The sequence below is a fragment of the Urocitellus parryii genome, chromosome 2 (assembly GCF_045843805.1).
Source record: "Urocitellus parryii isolate mUroPar1 chromosome 2, mUroPar1.hap1, whole genome shotgun sequence".
NCBI lineage: Eukaryota > Metazoa > Chordata > Mammalia > Rodentia > Sciuridae > Urocitellus > Urocitellus parryii.
The window spans coordinates 114406449-114420941 of NC_135532.1; positions in this window are offsets into that span (position 1 = coordinate 114406449).

Genomic DNA, 14493 nt, shown 5'->3' on the forward strand with positions numbered 1-14493 from the left:
TGACAACAGTCTTGCAGCCTTTGTACTCTCTTGACACAAAGGAGAGGAGGTTCTTCACTGAGGGCCTCCCCAGCTATACACCATCACAGCAGACACAGTCAGTGTGAGCATGACCACCCATGGTTGGGGATGTCATTAGTCTGTGCCAAGAAGGACAGATGGGCTTTCCCCTGAACCACAGTTCTATTGCCTTCTGTGGAGCTATGTTGGTTTAAGATTCTTAGCAAGAGAGGAACCTCTTTTCTTCCTCCTCCCTATCTCACTTCTTTTCCCCTTCCTCAGTCTCTCAGTGAAAGATGATTTTGGATCCTTTGTAGAATCCAAAGAAACCAATAATGGCTTGGATTACAAGGGGGAAAATGGGTCCAGTGGAACAGATTTGAGGCTGTCCTGCTATAAACATGAATGAGAAATTAACATGAAAGAGAAACAGCTTCATTGTAAGTGACTAAAATATCAGGGTCAATTGTTATTGCAGCATAACTCAGCCTGACCTGAGTTCTATAGCCATAAATTCCAGAAAGCAGAGGGGAAACAGTAGGGGTATTGGGGGAGTGGGGGAGATTGTGACATGATGAGACAGAAGATTTGGGTGTTGATCAGACATCATTAAGCTTCCAAGGGAACATTTCAGGTTTCTGAAAGGACTTAGGACCAGAGGACACAGATGGAGCAATTTCACACTGACTCTCTTTCAGGAAGCAGGAGGGCAGGGCTACTGAATATTGGTGCCTCCCCAGAATTTATGCCTGGAGACTCTGTCAGGGTGATGGTATCAGGAGGTGAGGCCTTTGGGCAGTACTAGGGTGGGATGAGAGCATAAGGGCAGAGCCCTCCTGGACAGGATCAGTGCCCCTGAGAGGGCCTCGAGCAAGCCTGCTGTCCTCTGCTCCTGCTGCATGAGGACATGACAAGAAGGCGTCTTTCTGCAACCCTGAGGCAGCCCTAGCAGAACCATCATGCTGACACACCACCTTGGCTTCCCATCCCAGATCTGTGAGAACTTAGTCCGTGGCCCATTAGCCACCACTATGTGGTATCTTTGTCAACAACAGCCTAAACAGTCCAAGGGAGAAAAGGAGCATAATTCGGAACAAATCAAAGAACAAAAGTGCCTTTTCCTTAGCTGCCTGTGAAATGGGGATGAAACAGCCCTTGGAGGCTAAGACTAAGAGAAACTAAGATTTTTCTCTCCCATGATCACAGCTGGCTCCCAAGGTGAGCTGGCAAGCCTGGATGCGAAGTTTACAGTTCCCCACTCACATCCCCACAGGAGGTGCCATATTGGATGCAGCAGAGAAGTGGGAGTCTTCAGCTCTGGCCCACTGCCGGGACCAGTCCCTGTGTTAGAAGTAATCTGTGGAGGATGCTGAGGTGCCGGAGGGGAGGCCATGCCCAGAACTAGTGCACCATGTAGGGACAGGTGCTTTTTACGACTATTAATTGGTGATACAATTGGTGTTGAGATTCAATTCAATTCTCTCTCTCATGCTGAAAGACATGAATTTAGAAGCTGGTTTTCCCGATGGTGTGAGGATGTCAGGTTCACTGTTAACACTCTCTTCTACGTGGATGACTCCTGCCTGGGACAGGTACAGACTATGAGGTCACTCACACCTGTTTCCAAGTCTCAACGATGCCTAAGGGCAGTGATTCTGCAAGCGTGGTCCTCAGAGCTTCAGCATCTCCTGAAAGCCTGTGGGAATGAGATTCTTGGGACTTTCCTAACACCTTCTTTATTTGAACTTCTGGGATAGGGCCCAGCCACCCACACTGGAACAAGCTCACAGGGATTCTGATGCACACATAAGATTGAGGACTGCTGCCTGGGCACTTTGTTCTGAACAACGAGTAAGTGTCTCTCTCAGAAAGGTCTTAATGGCCAAGGCTAAGGCTCAGAGCAGCCCCACACCCTCCTCTGAGCTCAATGAACAGTCCCCCAGGTTGCCAGCCACCCCCATCTTCATTGTACGTGTCCCAGTAGAGGATACTGTGAAAAACGTCCCTCCACAGCACTGAACTGAGCACTGGAGCAGCCCCTGCTGGACCAGTCCATCCCAGGCCCAGGGCAGCTTCAGGAGCCACAGACAAGGTCCCTTTCCTGCTCTCCCGTCTCCCTCTCCATGATTTACACTCAGCACTGCAGGGGTCCCTGATGAAATCTACTTGTGAGATCAATACCCTCTCTTTTTTACACACAAGGACACCAAGATGTGGAGAATCAAATAAACTGCCACAGAGTTATTAAGGGATGAAATTGGGCCAATCCATCCAGTCTAACTCCCGAATCCACTGGGAAATTGGGGCATTCCTGGGATGCACACTTTGAAAATGCTGCTCTGAGAATCACTGTCTACATAAGTTGATAACAAGTGTCGGAGTGCTCTGGAGTACTAACTGCCATCCATCTGTCCCTGTGTTTTCCCAAAGGAGGAGATGGATCTAGACAAGAATAAATGCAAGACACAACTCTCATTTCAAGGTGAGTACATTTCGATTTATCTTAATCTATTTTCTCTTTAAATTTTTCTCCAAACTAAAGGCTCCACGCTCTACTCTGCACACCTCCCTGGGATATCTAGCAGGCATTTCCCCAGGAGTGCATTCACAGATCCCCTCATTGCTCACCCCAGCCTGCTCTTCCCTGTTCTTCCCTGTCCCTGTAAATATGCCACAGCAGTAAAGCCAAACCCTGATGGTCACTCTTTACTTCTTGCTTTCTCCTATCTCCCATTTCTACTTCATCAGCAAGTCATGGTGGTTCTACTTCCAGAATATATTCTATATCTGTCCACTTTGTCCCCTTCTCTACTGTAATCACCTAGTCAAGCCACATCCACCCCGCAATTAGCCTTCCCATATTTATCATCTGTTTTAGTCAGCTCTTTTGCTGCTGAGACTAAAAAACCTGACAAGAACAATTTTAGAGGAGAAAAGGTTATTTGGTTTCAGACGTCTCAGTCCATAGACAGCAGACTTCGTTCTTTGGGGCTGGAGGTAAAGCAGAACATCATGGTGGAAGAGTGTGGTAAAGGGAAGCAGCTCACATGATGATCAGAAAGCAAAGAGAGAGAGACCCCACTCTCCAGATACAAAATATAAACCCCAAAGGCACACCCCCAGGGACCCACCTCCTCCAGCCACACCCTACCCACCTTCAGTTACCACTCAGTTAATCCCTATCAGTGGATTAATTCACTGGTCAGATTAAGGATTTCATGACAATCATTTCTCCTCTAAACTTTCTTGTACTGTTTCACACGAGCTTTTGGGGGACACCTCACATCCAAACCATAACATCATCCCACCTCCTAAAATCCTTCCCACATATAGACTGAGTAAACTTTTGAAAATACACATTGGCAGGGCTGGGGGTATATAGCTCAGGGGTAGAGTGCTTGCTTAGTATGCACCAGGCCCTGGGCTATTCCCCAGCACCACCAAAATAAGTAAGTAAATAAATAAATACTTATTTTAAAATAAGTGTTATCGTCTTGGAGCTCCCTCGGCCCATTTGAAATAAAACCCAAATTCCTCCTATAGGCCTACAGAGACCTCAGCAATCAGCCCTCAGTCGTTCCCTTCCTCACTTTCTCCACATCCATTCCTTGTGCACCCTCTTCAGCCACTCTGGCCTCCTGCTCTTCAAGCAGAACTTATATTCCTTATTCTTTCTACTTATTTGTTCACTTTTTTTTAATGTCCTTTCCACTAAAATGTCAGCTTAATGAAGATGACCTCATCTCCAGGCCTTGCACATAGTAGGTGATCAACAGGTATCTGTTGAGTGATTGATGGGTTGTTTCCAGTCTCAACATGGTTGTTGCACATACCATGTTACCTGACTGGTGCAACTGATCTTCTAAATGAAGGGATCTGGCTTAAAAAAGAGGAAGACAATTGTGAAGATCTGAAGGAAGGCCAAGGGCAGAAAGGGAATTGTGAATTGCACACAGCAAGAAGTCTAAAGAACAAAGGCCTCGTTCTCACACACAGGCTTTTATAACACAGAATCCTTGGGATACAAGAGGAAAGGGGAGACAGAGATTGAGAAACTGGAAGCAGAGAGAAACAGACAGAAAGACACACTTCTGTTCAACAGTGGACTCAAGTCTTCCACCAAACAGCATATATATGTATATTTTCTGGGGAGAAGAGTAATCAAAAGCCCATTTTATTATGTACAAAGAAAAGGAGAACAAGCAAGAGGAGCAGCTTTGCCAAGCTGGGTGTGACGAGAGCTCTCCACAGTCGCAGATCTGCCAGCTGGTTCCATGGCATCCACCGGGGCCCAGTTGGCTCTTGAATCCTCACGTGCAATAGGGCATGTCTCCCAGGAAGCCTTCTGTGGTCCATGTGAGGTGCTGCTGCTTAGGCAGGAAGTGAAAGTGAGCAGAAGCACGCAGGGCTTGCGAGCTGCTGCGACACCTCTCCCTGCAGCCCTCGCATCAGCCAGAACGACCTAGAGCTCCTGGGGGGGGGGGACACCAACGCAGAACAAGTGGTTTTCTTTTAACCTGAACTTGTTTTAAAGTGTAAGCAGTGTTGTGCACACATACCCCTAGTTTATAGAACAGAAGAACTTCATAAAGTAGCCCATGAATAGAGGTTGTTCTAAATAGTCATCATGTGATTGATGGCTGTTTCTATTTCAAGCTATCATTATAGGAAATACATTTTGTGTATTTTTAAAAGGGCTTTTAAAAAAAATATCTTAAAAGAAATTATAACTGGAATAATTTCAAAAATAAATCTGGCAAGGAATATTCCTTCGTGATTTAAAAAAAGAAGAAGAAAAGAAAAAGAATGAATTGGAAGAGATCATTTACTCATATCATCTTTCCCTATAACCCATTTCTACATCACACGATGGCCCTGCTGCCAGCTTATCATCAGGGTAATGGCCCAGACACAGAAAGACAGCCCTGATTCAACTTCCAGCTCCAACCTGCCCATTCTGGGTGAGGCACTTAATCTCTGAGCCAAGCTTTTCTCATCTGTAATATGGGAGCCATAGAACTATCATAAGGATTAAATGAGAAAATGAATGTAAAACATCTGGCACAGAGTAATGTGCAATGCACAGTCATAATAATTTTTATTTAAATCATCCATGATGTGCCTCTGCCGTGGCAGGCATTGTTCAAGGGGCTAGGGATTGTACCAGGCTGCCCTGAGCTGGCACAGGTTGTACAAAGGCAGACCCCCCACCATTGGCTTCCTCCTCCACAGGAACAGCACACCTGGAGCTGGCAGGGAACAATCTGGGGCCATATTTTGTAACCCTAACTGTGAAAAATAAAATGGGAAAAACTTACTCTCTAATGAAACAAATAGTATTTATTATTATGACTTCACACTTTACTAATACCCTGTCCTTCATCATAAGGATAAGTGATTAAGAAGTCAACTAAGTACTTAGCAAATGTTCAGTGATATGCCAGGTGGAGTGGGCAATGTAGAAGGTCTTATTCCTGCAAGTAAGTAGCTTAAAATCTAACGAAGGAGTCAAGATACATGATATGGGGACAAAAATATATATTCGTGCTAATCTGCACGATACATGAAGTCCAGGCCGAGCTGTCTTTGCACAGCAGATGAGGACTGTGGAAACCACCCGCCCGCAGGGCCGTGGGAAGCAGTTTCAATATCAGCATGAATGATCATTCCAGAACTTGAAAGAGGCTTGTGAGAACATAAAAATCTCTCCCATAGTCGATTGTGAATGTATAGGAAAATGAAAACAACAAAACTGACGTGTCCTCAGTGCACCTTAATGAAAACCTTAGAGACACCGAGGACTCCAGCACCCTGCTTCTTCCAGAACTCACCCAGGGCAGCCCACAGCACTGGTCTTTCCTCTACACAGCTCACCACCTCTTTCCTACATGTGGCACCTTATCATGTTCCTTTCTACGTTTAGATTCCTTCCCCACAGTGTAGTGTCTGCCCTTTTACCATCAGGACATTTCTCCGAGGGTTTCTTTAATGTGAAGTGTTTTCCTGCATCCTGCCCAGCTGCAGACCCAGAGGCTCTGCAAACCCAGCAGTGTCCCAGTGGCCCCATCAGCTCTGTCCTCGGTGGCGCCATCCACCCTGAACTCAAGTGGCACCTCCAGCACCGTCACTTTTCATTTCCTCCTGCACTTCCATCTCTGTTTCGATTCACTCCTTTGATAGCCCCTTGCAGAAATGTCACCAGGGAGAATCACTGGGAGATAAGCAGGAAACATAGCTGCTCGCCTTGCTCTCTAAGGGTGACAACCACAGACACACAGGGGCCCATCCCTGTCTCTAGGAAGTGACTTGTTGTCCAGGGATCCTGATGTGCATTCGCTATTTACGTAGTGATTTGTGTGTAGCAGAGTTTGTACTTTATACAGTTAATGATGAATAGACCTTGGTAACTGAAACTTGAATTCTTAGTGGAGAACGGGCATTATTTAATGAAAATGTGGTAGATGAAGTTCATGCATATCCTGGATCATGCAAAGAGAGAACTTCCTGGATCATTTTATCTCTCCCAGCTTTTAGCCTATATCAATGGAAAGTATGTTCCCACAAAAGACGCTCCCATACACTATAACTGAATTGGTTTAAACATGAAGGTTAATGAGGGTAATATATCAAAATGAAGTGTTCAACATGTACCTTAACGTAATGCACATAAACCTGATCAATGTCTATTAAATCATAAAATTAGCACACCTCGTACAGGGTCACGGAGGCCAAAGAGCAAGGGCCCCTCAGGGTTCCCAATATTTATTCTCCTTTTTTTCAACTTATTTTTGCCTTTTCTTTTTCTTTTTACTGTATTGAAATCCAGGTCAAATTACATGTAATACATTGTACGAAGCACCACAGAATCCAACTTTTATAAAAGCCATTCTCTGGGCTAGGGGTAGAGCTCAGTGGTAGGGCACTGCCTCACGCATGTGCATTCCCGGTTCCATCAAAGCACCAAAAACATAAGATAAAACAATTCTCTATCTCCTTACTCCTCTTTTGGTACTGGGGATTGAACTCAGGGACTCTCTACCACAGAGCCACATCCCCAGCCCTATTTTGTATTTTATTTAGAGACAGAGTCTCACTGAGTTGCTGAGCACCTCACTTTTGCTGAGGCTGGCTTTGAATTTGTGATCCTCCTGCCTTCCCTACTACATTTTTATCTACCCATCCTCCCACCTGGAAAATATTCTTCTACTTTTAAAAATGATAATGTCATGGGGTGGAAATTGAGATGATATTCCCCACATTCAGATTTATGCTGTTTTAATTCTTAATGATGAACACTGGCAAACATGTAATGTTTACGAAACAATAGTAGTTTTCCCAAACACAAATAAAAAAATAATAAAAGAAACATTTTTTAAAATAGTTTAAAAAAATTCCTTTAGAATTTTCTTGAGTGGTCTCCTTAATTTTCTTTGAATTTCTTTGAGGAAGACACACAGTGGCAACTCGAATGGCAATGCTAGTCATTGCTTTTTCCCACCTTAATCAATTGATGGTGCTGATTCCTCTTTTTTTTTTTTATTTAATGGACATTTATTAAATCTAAAAACAAGAGAAATATCTTCCCCAACTCAGAATACAGGAAGCTTCAATTAGGAAAAAAACAATAATTGATATTCTTTTTTTTTCATTTTTTTATTGTTGGTAGTTCAAAACATTACACAGTTCTTAATATATCATATTTCACAGTTTGATTCAAGTGGGTTATGAACTCCCATTTTTACCCCGTATACAGATTGCTGTATCACATCAGTTACACTTCCATTGATTGACATATTGCCATTCTAGTGTCCGATGTATTCAGCTGTCTATCCTATTCTCTACTATCCCCCCTCCCCTCCCCTCCCCTCCCCTCCCCTCTTCTTTCTCTACCCCCTCTACTGTAAATCATTTCTTCCACTTGTATTATTCTTCTCTTACCCCTCCTTTCCTCTTATATGTAATTTTGTATAACCCTGAGGATCAACTTCCATTTTCATGCAATTTCCCTTCTCTCTCCCTTTCCCTCCCACCTCTCATCCCTGTTTAATGTTAATCTTCTTCTCTAGCTCTTCGTCCCTACCCTGTCCTTAGTTACTCCCCTTATATCAATGAGGTCATTTGGCATTTGTTTTTTAAGGATTGGCTAGCTTCACTTAGCATAATCTGCTCCAATGCCATCCATTTCCCTCCAAATTCTATGATTTTGTCGTTTCTTAATGCAGAGTAATACTCCATTGTGTATAAATGCCACATTTTTTTTATCCGTTCATCTATTGAAGGGCATCTAGGCTGGTTCCACAATCTTGCTATCGTGAATTGTGCTGCTATGAACATCGATGTAGCAGTGTCCCTGTAACATGCTCTTATTAGGTCTTTAGGGAATAGACCGAGAAGGGGAATAGCTGGGTCAAATGGTGGTTCCATTCCCAGCTTTCCAAGAAATCTCCATACTGCTTTCCAAATTGGCTGCACCAATTTGCAGTCCCACCAACAATGAACAAGTGTACCCTTTTCCCCACATCCTCGCCAGCACTTGTTGTTGTTGGACTTCCTAATGGCAGCCAATCTTACTGGAGTGAGATGGTAGCTGATTCCTCTTTTTAAGAGGAATTGACTGACAGTAGTCATGGGTCCAGTACTCAAATCCTGCTTCTTTACATTATCTCCTGCTCTGTGCTAAACTAAAACAATTTGTCTCCTACTAGTAAAGACCTTGTCAAATTTAACTTTTGTTGAAAGATAAAATTAATATTTTTTTCATGGTTAAAGAGCTGGTTTAAAAGGCTGCCTGAGAAGTTGATCCAGGACCTTGGTCTGGGCAGATTCTTTGGATATGACCCCAAAGGTATGGTGACAAAAGCAAAGGTGACGGGGTTTCACCCAACCATAGTCTTCTGCAGAATGGAGGAAGCACTGGACAGAGAAAGGACAGCTCCTGTGGATCAGAAGGAGATAACTGCAGATTCTCCACCTAGCAAGGGATTAATTCACAGAAAACAATTCAACAGCGAAAGAAAAAAAAAAACCCAAAACAAATCATCTGATTTAAAAATGGGCAAGGGACCTAAATAGACATTTCTCAAAAGAGGGTATACAAATGGCCAACAGGTGTAGGAAAGGTGCCCAACATCAGCAATCAGGGAAATGCAAATCAAAACCACAAAGAGATATCGTGGGACTCCAGTTAGAACGGCTGTCATCAAAAAAACAACTAACAAACTCTGGTGAGGGTGTAGAGAAAGGGGAACTCTCATGCACTGTTGGTAAGAATGTAAATTGGTGCAGCCATTATGGAAAACTGTGGAGTTTCCTCAAAAAAAAAAACTAGAAATAGGTCTGGGGTATAGCTCAGCCTGTGGGTAGAGCTGGCATGCACAAGGCCCTGGGTATAATCCCCAGCAACACACAACACACACACACACACACACACACACACACACACACACAGAGAGAGAGAGAGAGAGAGAGAGAGAGAGAGAGAGAGAGAACAAAAATCTAGAAATAGAACCACCATGTGATTCAGCAATCATACCAAGGGGTATAAATCCAAGAATTGAAAAGAATATGCCTAAGAGACATCTATACTCCCATGTTTATGGCAGCTCTATTCACAAGAGCCAAGACATGGAATGAACCTTAGTGTCTACTGACAGATAAATGGATAAAGAAAACATGGTATATGGCCCAGTGGAATACTATTCAGCCATAAGAAGAATAAAATTCTGCCATTTGCAGCAACACAGCCAGCACTGGAGGACTTTATGTTAAGTGAAATAGGTCAGGCACACAAAGACAGGTGGGACGTGTTCTCCCTTACAGGTGGCTACAGTTAGGATAAGACTTCCAAAGGCCCACATGTTAAAGGCTTGGGATTGGTGCCCAGCCCATGGTGTCCTTGGTGGTGTGGAACCTTTCAGAGGTTGGGCCCAGTTACAAGTCTTCCAGACATAGGAGGGCATTGTGCCCCTGGCCCATCCTCTTCCTCTCGTTTTGGTTCCTAGCTGTCCAGAGTAGGTTGATCTACCATGTGCTGACTCACCACAAGCTGCAAGCCACAAGGCCACCTAGTCAGGGACTGGTTCCTCTGAAACTGAAAGCCAAAATAAACCTCTTTTTAAGTTGGTTACTCAGGTATTACAGTCATGGAAAACTGACTAACACACGTGGAAGCTAAGCAGTTGACTTCAAAAAAGTAGGGAATAGAATAGTGGTTACCAGAGTCTGGGGATGATCTGGGTGAGGGAGAAGGCTGGAAGGGGAGGTTGTGCTTATAAGGGTTACAGCAGTTGGATGAGAGGAACAACTTCTAATGTCCTATAGCATGGTAGGATAACAATGGTTGTCAACAATTAACTCAATATTTCAAAATAGATAGTAGAGAGGGTTTTGAATGTTCCCAACACAAAGATAAATGTCTGAGGTAATAGATATGTCAATTACGCTGATCTGATCCTTACACAGTCCATGCATGCATTAAAATGTTATACTCTACCCCATAAATATATACATTTACTATAATGGCAATTAAAAATAAAAATACGTGTTTAAAAAGACTGCCTAAAGTTTTGTTTTGTTTTGTTTGCAAACTGAGAGCTTTTAAGCTCAGGACTTAGACTCCATAGTGAAATTGGAGTTTTCAGGAAAATATTAGAAGCCATCCAACTGAGCCTAAATTGAATGTGTCTTTAAAGTTTGTTCTAGATCATACTTCCTTATCATAAAACATTTGTGTTTATTAAATCAATAAAGAATAGCCTCTGACTTCCAGCAAGCTATTTTTTTCCAAGCCCAAATTCACAAAGGTCTTTGACTTTTTCCCTTAAACCAACAGATCAGTCTAAGAAACAAAACAACAAATGCCTACTTGTGCTGGGATATATTCAGTTTGGTCTCCGACTGGCTTCTCCTCCTTGCATTCCTTTGGGAAGATCCGCTTCTTGTTAGCCTCCATTTCAACTGATACAAAGAGCACTTTCGATTTTTTTCTCCTGCCCTGTCCCATCAGCCCCAAGCCTCTCTACTTGTGTATTTCTGGTTGCCTATAAGACATGTCTCAGGACTCCCTAAAAGGTAAAGTCCAGATAGGATCCTCTCATCTTCATCACCAAGGCCACTTCCAACAGGAACTCCTGCTCTGAGACTCGGCAGCTCCTCTCTGCAGTTCTGCTCTTTTCCTTCGCTGGGACTTGCATGGAGTCCTCCGGCTGAGTGTTCATGATGCTTCCTCTTCTTCACTTTTTCCACCACTTTTGGCTGAAATCCTTCTGCTCTCTGGACAGCAGAGACCCCAGGCCCTGTATTCATCCTTGCTCTGCCCATAAGAATCTATAGCATCTCCTAGAAACCAACTCTCTCCCCAGCTTCAATTCCATCACTATCATGATCTGCCTCTTTTCTTCCTGGATGTCAAGTGATAACTACTTCTAGGCTGGAAACGCTCTATCGACAATCAGCTTATGCTTCCTCCCTGCAGGAAACCTCATTTTATTCCAAACTCCTTACCAAGGCCTGAGAGGTACCTGCCTATCTTTCTGACTCATTTTCAACCAACCCCCCGCCCCCCATCAGCAGTAGCCACACTCGTTCTTTCCATTCCTTCCCACCAGAGGCCCTGGGCACCCGTCTCTCCCTCTGCCTCGAGAGCTCCTTGTTCAGTTCATTGCATGACTGGTTCCTAATCACTAGAGACTCTGCACAATGTCATCTCATCAGAGAGGCCTTCCCTGACCATCCCAGTGAATTTGGGACACTCACACCTGCTTTGCTTACGTTTCTTAGTTTTATTTTATTTGTATTATCTTACCCTAGTTCACTTGGTTGTCATCTGTCTACCACTGGAATAAATAACCCACATGGAGCCTGGAACTTGCTCTCCTGTGCACTTTTGTATCCCTATAGCCTAGAACAGTGCCTGGAACACATTTGAACTTAAAAAAATAAAATTTGTTGAATGAATGAGTGGCCTGACTTTTCCTCCCCAGCCAGGCCAGCTGTTCTCTGTGCTGTCTTGCAAAGCCATTTGTAAATCCCTAGCCATGTATTTTCCTCACTTTATTCTCCTCTACCTCTTTGTTGTTCTTTTGTCAATATTTATCAGTCACTTACTTCAAGATCTAGCTTGAAGGTAATTTGCAAAAACCTCCTTCAATTCTTCCTGCCATGAACTCTCCATTTCTTCTCCTACTGAAACCCTAATTTCGTTTTCCTAAGAGACTTTTAACATGTTGCTTTGTAACTACAGTGTCTTTCTTTGTGAGTCATCTGATTGTTTTCTTGTTGAGCAAAGGTGTAGTTAGTGACAGAGCTTTGAACTGGGAGTCCTGATAATAGCCCCCATGCTTTGGAAAGCCATTTTCTACATCTACAAAAATAGAAGGGTTACTCTAGACCAGAGGCTGCAAAACAGCAGGCCAGAGGTTGGATAAGGCCCACAGATGTGTTTCATTTAATCTTAGTAAAACTCAAATTAGTTGGCAAAGTTTAAAAATTGGGAAATTTTAGGACACTTGGAATCCTAGCCTCTGAAAAAAGTTAGATTAGGCAACAAGAGACCCACATTCTGCAAGCCAGAAAACTTACCAAGAAAGAAAGAAGCTGTCCCTTAGCACTGGGTACAGACACAGGACATAGTGCCAACCAGTCTCTATGCTTTACTAGTTGTGCAAACTCTGAGTTTGCACACTGAACCCCAAGACGGCATGATCCCCAAGGTCTCTTCCACTCTGTGTGTTCATGGTTCTAGCTGCACATGACATATCTCTCCAAACAGAAAGTTCACAGGGGACACAGTCTGTTGGTCTTCCATTGCCTATGCAGGTCACACTGCTGGTCAGAAAGCAGGCGATTAAAATGTGTTTACTGAACATTGAATTTGGTTGAATCCATAAATATGCAGTGAAAACTAACTACCACATCATCAAAAATTTATTACAGATGTTTGGTTGGCTTTTATAAAGAAAGACATCCTGACAAAATGGAGTTAAAATACAAACATAGTTGTTTGTGTGATAGGGAAAATCTTGCTCTGGACAGAGATCAACCAAAGGAATTTTCATTTGGGTGACAGAAGTGTAGTCCTTGAGTCTCCGTCGTATGCAACTCCCACTAAATGTTCGTTGTGGTTATGCAGGCGTATCAAGAGCAGAATGTACTCCAGGGATAGAAAAATATTGCCATTTGTCCTCCCAAGTAAGGATCATGTGCTCCACAGCTGGACGGGCTGCGACTCCGCACTGCAATACCACTGGCTACCTTGCTGTGTTCCCAAAAAACCAAAATGATTTGGCACGGTTCAGGACCACCATATTTAATAAATCCAATTTTTCTGTTTGCAATAATTCATTAACTTTAAGGGGGAACACATTTCACGAATTTTCCATGGGTTAACAGCTGACAGATCCCACACCGGAGACATGCCCTAAGCCAGGCCGAATCTGGTCCACCAAAGTGAACGGAAGTACAGGTCTGTGACAGAGCAGACCTACTAGCAATGTTGTCAAAGCCCAGAGTCAGAACCCTGCCTTCTCCATCTTTCCATCCTATTATAAAGGATACTCAGGAATGATTAAAAACATGTAACTTGAGAAAATATTGCATTGCTCAAAAATTCTTACATGTTATAAATTTACATTTATTCAAAACATCATACTCTAGAGAACTAAAAGACAAATAAGTTAATCTGTTGAGAAATTTCAACATTTACAATAAAAGCTTTTTGATCTGGACATTTTTAATCTTTCCTTTTTAAAGGAACTGAGCTGAAGTGTATACCCTGTGCTATCTATGAAAAATGGCTTAGTAAGTAAATGAATAGTATAAATAGTATTTGAAAAGAATCATTTACTTACCAAAGAAAATAATTTGTTTTGCAACACTTGAGGTTTCTTTTATTTGTAAAACACTTATTCAAAGTGTAAGCAAGACCAGAATATCTTAGATATGGTAATTGTTTTTATCTGTTGACTAAATCTGGGCCTGAACCACCAGCACTTGTTAGTCATTTTTCTGGTTACTGTATGTACTTGAAAATAATCAAACTGCGTTTCCTTTGAAATGGTCCAGTTGTTCCAGCTTGGTGAGCTTTTCTATATGTATTTCTATTTGGGGTTTGGGCAATTTTCATTTCCCATTGATGTGTAAACGTTTGCAGATCACATGGCTTGCATGTTCAAGAAACCTCGTTGTACAGTAGAAGTCTTCTGAGACCTTCTTGCTGAGCCTTGGTTTCTGCATTTGTCAGATGGAAATGGTGATAATACCTCTTTCCTAGGGAAGCAAAGGGGGTTGAGAGAGATGAGGAAAGCACAGCATCATTCCTGGTAAGTATTGAGGATCCTGTGTGATGAATGATGCATTTCTACCTTAATCTGAATGAGCCCAATTGGCAGAAGACGCTGAAACTCAAAGAATTGGGAGACTTGCTCCAGATCTGTCCTCCTCAGATGCTCAAGCTTACACACGGGCCATAATCAGGGCACGCCTCTGCCACAGAAG